General features: G+C 41.7%; 1 long non-coding RNA gene and 1 other non-coding gene across 2 annotated transcripts; both read left to right on the top strand.

Moving 5' to 3' along the window:
• The first annotated feature begins 394 nt into the window (after nucleotides 1–394).
• LOC115032962 (MIR167dHG) lies at nucleotides 395–2,470 on the top strand. The gene has a single exon (NR_163732.1). It is a non-coding gene; the product is annotated as an MIR167dHG (long non-coding RNA).
• Nucleotides 706–838, top strand: MIR167d (microRNA MIR167d). Its single transcript, NR_121037.1, has one exon. It is a non-coding gene; the product is annotated as a microRNA MIR167d (primary transcript).
• Nucleotides 2,471–6,616: the final 4,146 nt, after the last annotated feature.

The following is a 6,616-nucleotide window of genomic DNA, read 5'->3' as shown; positions in this document are numbered from 1 at the left end:
GCATGTGGTACGGCCGGGTTTGTCTTGATTCCCCATGCCCGAGTCATGCATCCATCAAACCGACGCAGTGCAAGTGTGCAACCAGTTTTTTTTTTCATCTCTTTTTCGAGCCTCCTGCTGCCTGCACTGCGCTGCCCCCTGCCCTGACACCCCTACTCACAGCTTCAGCTCGCTGTCTAGGTCCCCTAGGCCTCTAGAACCCTAGGACCTACACCTAGCTCCTAGCTCTAGCCCCTTGGCTTCTTCTGCACACCTCTCTCTCTAATCTCTTTCTCGCTGCCCTTTACTCCCACTCAACCACTATTCTTGAGAGTTTGCAATATTGTTACATCTCCCCCACCACAACGGCACGGCTGGCTCTATAAATCACGCGCTTTGTCTTGCTTCCCCTTGTACCCAAACTCAACATCTCCTCCACACGCATCCACCCCACTCTCTTCGTAGGTCTAGTGAATCGCGATGTTCTTTCTATCTATCTGTTCTCTTCGTTCTACAAACTGTTGGTTCTTGTCTTCTTGAGTAGCCATTCCTTGCGGATGCAGATCCCAGGTAGAATCAGTTCGGTAGCTTCTTCTGTTCACTGGCCATCATTTCCTTTGATTTCTTCTGTTTCTTAGAGTCTGTCCCATCTTCTGGATCTGAGTTGGAAGCTTCCATCTACCTAGCCATGGTATTTTATGCAACATATACGGCGTGGATCGGAACTGCCCAAGGGAACGAGTGAAGCTGCCAGCATGATCTAGCTCTGAGTGATCACCCGAAAAAGAACAATAGTTCTAGGTGGTCATGCCTTGCTAGGTCATGCTGCTGCAGCCTCACTTCTTCCCGTCGTTGGGCATAACATGGTGGCTGTGTTAGCTTGGTAAAGCAGGTAGTACCAACAACTTCCATATACTTTTGAAAGTTCAATTCTGATCTTAGACCACTTGATTTTTTTTGTTGATTCTGATTGATAGATTCACTGCTCAGTCGGTTTACTAGATGTTTTGCTGCTGGTGTTTGCTCTGAATGGTAGGTGGTTTTGTCGAATGAGCATTTTTTTATTTCATTTCAAATCTGTTGTTAACCATTGACCTTGACTCGCGGTAGCAAGGACACGGGCATAGTGACATTCTCTACCGAGTCCGAAACGAGGGTAACATCATAAAATGGTGAATGCGCCCTCGTTCCATATTCCTGCTGCACGCTTGTTCCCAGTGCAAGTTTCTGATCGATAGCTGACTGCGCTTGTGGTACTCTCATGCAGTCATGCTTCATTCAATTCATTATAGAGCATTGAACTGATAAGGTCAATCATTTGCTTATTTTTTGGTTGCACTCTCACTCCGTTGCTGCATGATTGTTGATCGACTGTTTGTTAGCAGACGCTCTACTAGCTTTGCTGCTTTGGCATGTGACTGCATATTGTCGTTGCTATCCACTCTACATGTTCCGTGAGAGCAAGAGCAGATGATTCCTTATTAGTAGAGCCCGCACATCACTTCTTTATTTTGTTTTATATAAATAAACCCTGCACTAAATTCACAGAATGCCTATCTCGGATAAAACTAGCACTAGCAAATGGAAATCCACTATATGCCAGTAATAGTGAAATCATCTTAACCTAATAGTACGTTGAGAAAAGAAAACTGAGCTGGGAAAAACTAGTTTCCCTTTTCTGCGAGTGCAAAGAATCAATACAAAAATTTTGAATTATGCCCTTTGCATCTGGGCTGGAATACTGGTGTCAACCACCAACGTTTCTGCTACTTCATTACTATTCATCTTCTTCCTTTGCGGTCCTGGACAGATACAGAAATACTTCTCACATCTACCATGTTTAATACTGTTACCGTTTATTTATTCGCTCACTTTTATGCTGTGGATAGTGACCTGAGAACTCTGCCTCAATGTTGCTCATGGCTGTCATGATCGCATGGTGGAGAACCTGGCTAGTTTTTTGTTCTTCAATTCGGCTCTAATTAAAGTTCACACTTACTATTTGTATGTATATACATCCCAGTTTTTCCTTTCGTGGTCAAGAGTAATGCCAGACTATTTAAAAGGCGAGGTGAACTAGTTTAAAAGTTTTTAAAAACACATTATACATTGTACTTGCATATTCCAGATGTGTGTATGTATGTATGTGCTGCGAAAAAAATATGGTGCCGCAATGAAGTGTGAAACTTGGGGAGCATGGGTAGGCGCTGCTTGTACTGACTAGGTAGGCGAATATACAATGTCGCTGCTGATGTGACCCAAACGTCTGAATGCATGCACTGATTAAGTCGTGGTCAGGCCCTTCAATTTCTGGGCAGGAGACAGACGCTTCTGGTCTACCAGTGCACGGATTTGCTGCCGCTACATTTCAGACATTTCACGGATGCGAAAATGTACTGCCTTTGTGCTACTTCTGTGGCTTGATTGCGAGGTTTTGTCTAAATTGTGTCCTGTGCTAATGTTTATACGATCCAAACAAGCTTCTACTCTATATCGTCAATTTATCTGAGTAGTGTGGCACATACGTATTTGTATCTGATATCTTTCACCCAACGCCAACCTATATGGATTTTCACTTTTTTGGACTCGAGAGCTCGTCGCATTGTCATTATATGTAGGTCACCATATCTAGTTGTTGGATCAGACGATGAATAGCAATACTATCGGATTATCCTTGGTCGTCGTCCATTAAGGGTTGGTCATCATATTTAGTCATCGGATCAAAAGATAAATAGTACTTCCTCTGTTTTAAAATAGTATTTGTTTTAGCTCGTGATACCAAAAAATAGTACTCCTACCAAAAAAGCAGTAGGGATTGTGTAAATATGTTTTTCACTATCTCGATAACGGAAACAATGGTGGTGGAGTCTTATACATTTTAGACAATTTTAATTGTCAACATCTAAAACCGGAAAACAAGTAATCTTGGCTTGGTTTATATATTATGTCAACGAGTTAGGGCATGTACAAGTACGATTTCATTTAATCTAAGGTCTTTTAAGATAGTTTAGGGGCTAAATAAAAAAGTACATACTCTTCTAGTCTTCTTCGTGAAGAGCTTACCTCTACACGATTCTCTATGCATATTGTCTTTTAAATATATTTATAATCAAAATGCTCATGATTATATTATGTAGTCTCTTAATTGTGTTTTGTACATAGAAAACCGATCCATATGTACATGTCCTCCTAAATCCATCAAATGAATTGCACCTAAACATAACACATCCTTAAAATCAACGGTTCATATCGTTAGATAATCCTCATTTCTTTTACTCACTTAAAATCTAATGATCAATATTAATTAAATCATCCATCATCTTTTGCACGCACAGTAACCTCTAATGATCAATATTAATTAAATCATCCATCATCTTTTGCACGCACAGTAACCCCATTGCGCCCGCTACTCCGACAGCACCCTTCCCCTCACTCGCCACCGCCCCCTCCCTCACTCGCACCGCCATCGCTGCTCCTCCCTGTGTCGTTGGGCTAGCCCCCTCCTCAACACAGCTATCGTTGGACCCTCCCTCGCGTTGGCCCCTCCTCTCCCATCATGTGATTGTAGGGTTAGCATGGGCCTATAATCTAGTAAAATATAATGTATGTTTTTATCTAAAGTTTGGTCGTTTACTAACACATCAAATATTTGTAAGTTAAAAATAAAAAATATTCTGGTACATGTAAAGTATTATAAAATATGGTGACATATATAAAATATAATAACATATTATAGCACTACACCATGCATTCAGCGACGGACCCATAGGGTATGTTGTCAGGGTAATTGCATCGGCATACCCTGTAAAACCAATTATCATGTCTGCTCACACTCGCAGCCAGATGCTGGCCAAAGCTCGCTGTTGCCTAATTTAATTGTCACTAGACCATGGTGGTCGTACTATATATGGTTACAGGGTATTTGTATTTTATTTGAACAATTTGTATCAAGATTTATCGGCATACTATGCATATGGTTTTACACTTTTACCAAATTCAAATATGTTTGTACCGAATTGTAAATGGTTTACCGAAATACATAATTTTTTTTGTATCGTACCATGTGGTCAAATTCTAGGTCCGCCACAGTATGTATTTATAGCATGTGTTTCATACTGCACAATACACAAATTATATTGTTATGTTAATTATCTATAGTCAACTGTAATGTCAGTTTTACAGCTTTCATTTATCAAGTGTAGAGTGTAAGGCTATTTTGAGTGATGAGTTTCAGTTCACTATTTGTAATGCTGCCATATCATATTTAAACTAGATAATTGTGTATGCAGGGTTTCATCTCCATAAAACTTCACCATCTCCCATAAAACTCTCTCTCTACATCTCTCTTCTTGCTATGTCATCAAGTATGATGATGTGTCAATGTATTTAATGAGTATAAAGCTACCATTGAGAATATTGTGAGTCATCGTATTATACAGTACTAATATTTTCAAACCAGCTCATCAGCTAAAATGCTAGTTTAATGGCTAGTTTAGAAAATTAATATACCCTTCGGTATTCCTCGGGATTGAGTGAATAATTAACTTATTTTCCCTTGGACCCCAAAAAATTCCGGAGGAATGAGTGGAAAATTAGACTCATCAGCTAGTTTAGTGGCTAGTTTAGAAAAGGAAATATTTTTTTGGGAAAATAGAAATTTGTTGGGGTAGACGGGGTTTTCAAACTAGCCCTAAACAAAACATAAACGGGTATTTTTTTCAAACCTTTAGTTAAAAACTATATATTATAACCAGACAAAGAGAAAGGGTTTGTTTTGGACTGTGATGATCGAGACGAGATACACCAATAATGCTACTTTCGTCTGCCGTCAAGAGACCCAAGCAAGATAGTACTAGTACTTAGTTTGGCAGGCTGTGAGTGACCGGACCGGAGGGGGGGTCGCTCCGGCCGGCCGGCCGGCCGCGCCCGCGCTGGCGATGCATGCATGGCATGCGGTGTCAGCGTTGCGTACGACGGATCGGTGGAGGTGTCGCGAGCAAGACAAGAATTAAAGGTAAACCACTAAGCATACAGCTGTATGCTACGGCCCGCATTAACGCCTGCCTCGATCTCGCTAGCCATGGCCTGTGGCGTGTCAGCGATGCATGGATCAGCAGGCCGCCGCAGCCCTGGTCCTGGCGCTGGCTGTGCCTGCTGCTCTTCCTCTGCATCTGACCATTCAGATTTTTTACACACTGTAGTTCAGGGGCCGTACTATCTTGTAGTGTTGCGCTTGTCACTTTGTTTATACGAGTACTGTTGACGTCGCAAATGCATATTGCACCTTGGCATCTGCCTAAACCGGCGTCCCCACACACATACACATACACATACACACCACCAGATTATATATATAGTGTTGTTTTATATTGTAAAGTATCCTGTTTAACGTAGTAGAGTTTGAAATAAAAAGAAGAAATAAAAAGTGATGAAGATTGCCTTATAGCATCAGATTCTTGAATATGCGTAGTCCTCGTGACTTTCTGTGGTACTGGTAGTTCTAGCAAAACATATAGTACGAGTTCTGTAACAGACGTGCATCATGTTGTATCGTCGTATGATCATAAGACTCGTAGTAGTTAGCTACATGTCTCATTGAATCTAATTGAAATTGATCGAGGCTTGTTTTAAATTAAATCTTATGTCTCAAAATAAATCTTATTAGACACAACAACAACAACAACAACAACAACAACAACAACAAATAATGTGTATGAAAATTGTCTAGAGGCAATGAACTTAGCTTAAATATATGGCTATCGTCTATATCCTAATGGCCTGTTTGGAAATGCAGTACGTTTGCAGTTTCTATGCAATGCCATGGTCTTGGGCAATACCGTTTGCAGTTTCTATGCAATGCCATGGTCTGGGGCAATACCGTAGTATTTAATGTCACGAGGTGTTTGATTGCAATCTTGAAAACTATGTCTTTAAAACCATGATATTCTAGATACCATGGCGTTTTTGGAGTATTAGAAATTCCCATCCAAAGTGGCATTGTTAGCTTTTGTCTAATATCGTGGTTTACAATGTTATATCCAAACAATGTTTCTCAAAACCATAGTATCTTTTGAGCTACTAAAACTATGGTATTGTTATGACAATTACAAAGTATAGTATTATAAAATCATGGTTTTGAGAAACCAAACAGGCTCTACGAGGTTAACAAATGACCGAAGGCTAGCCAAGTTGCAACATACTCGTAGTTAGCAAAACTATGGTAGCAAAGTTAACAAATGATCGAAGGCTACCAAAACTATGGTAGCCACACTCGTAGTTAGCAACATGTAGGCATATTTTGGCGGGCCTAGTAGCTAGCTAGTTTTTTTTTATCAGATACTAGGAGTATCGATCGTGCATGGCCATGGGAACGCGCGCCTGCTGCCTCTGCATCTGCATGTGCACGCACCGACGCACGGCACGGGCACCCCTCCCGGTCCCGGCCCGCCGGCAGCCGGCTCTCCCGCGTGCGCTGCCATGCATGCGTGCATGCAAAAGCCGCGCACGCCGCGCCGTCCGTCCGTCCCTCTCCTCTCTTGGGTCTCTTTGCTAGCCGCGCCGGAAGTCCTCTCCTGGGGGCTGGGGCTCATATGTTATGCGCAGATCTGGAACGTCCGTCTCAGGATCCGACGCCACG

The sequence above is a fragment of the Zea mays genome, chromosome 1 (assembly GCF_902167145.1).
Source record: "Zea mays cultivar B73 chromosome 1, Zm-B73-REFERENCE-NAM-5.0, whole genome shotgun sequence".
NCBI lineage: Eukaryota > Viridiplantae > Streptophyta > Magnoliopsida > Poales > Poaceae > Zea > Zea mays.
The sequence above is the reverse complement of the archived record's forward strand: the minus strand, read 5'-3'. Positions and strand labels throughout refer to the sequence as shown.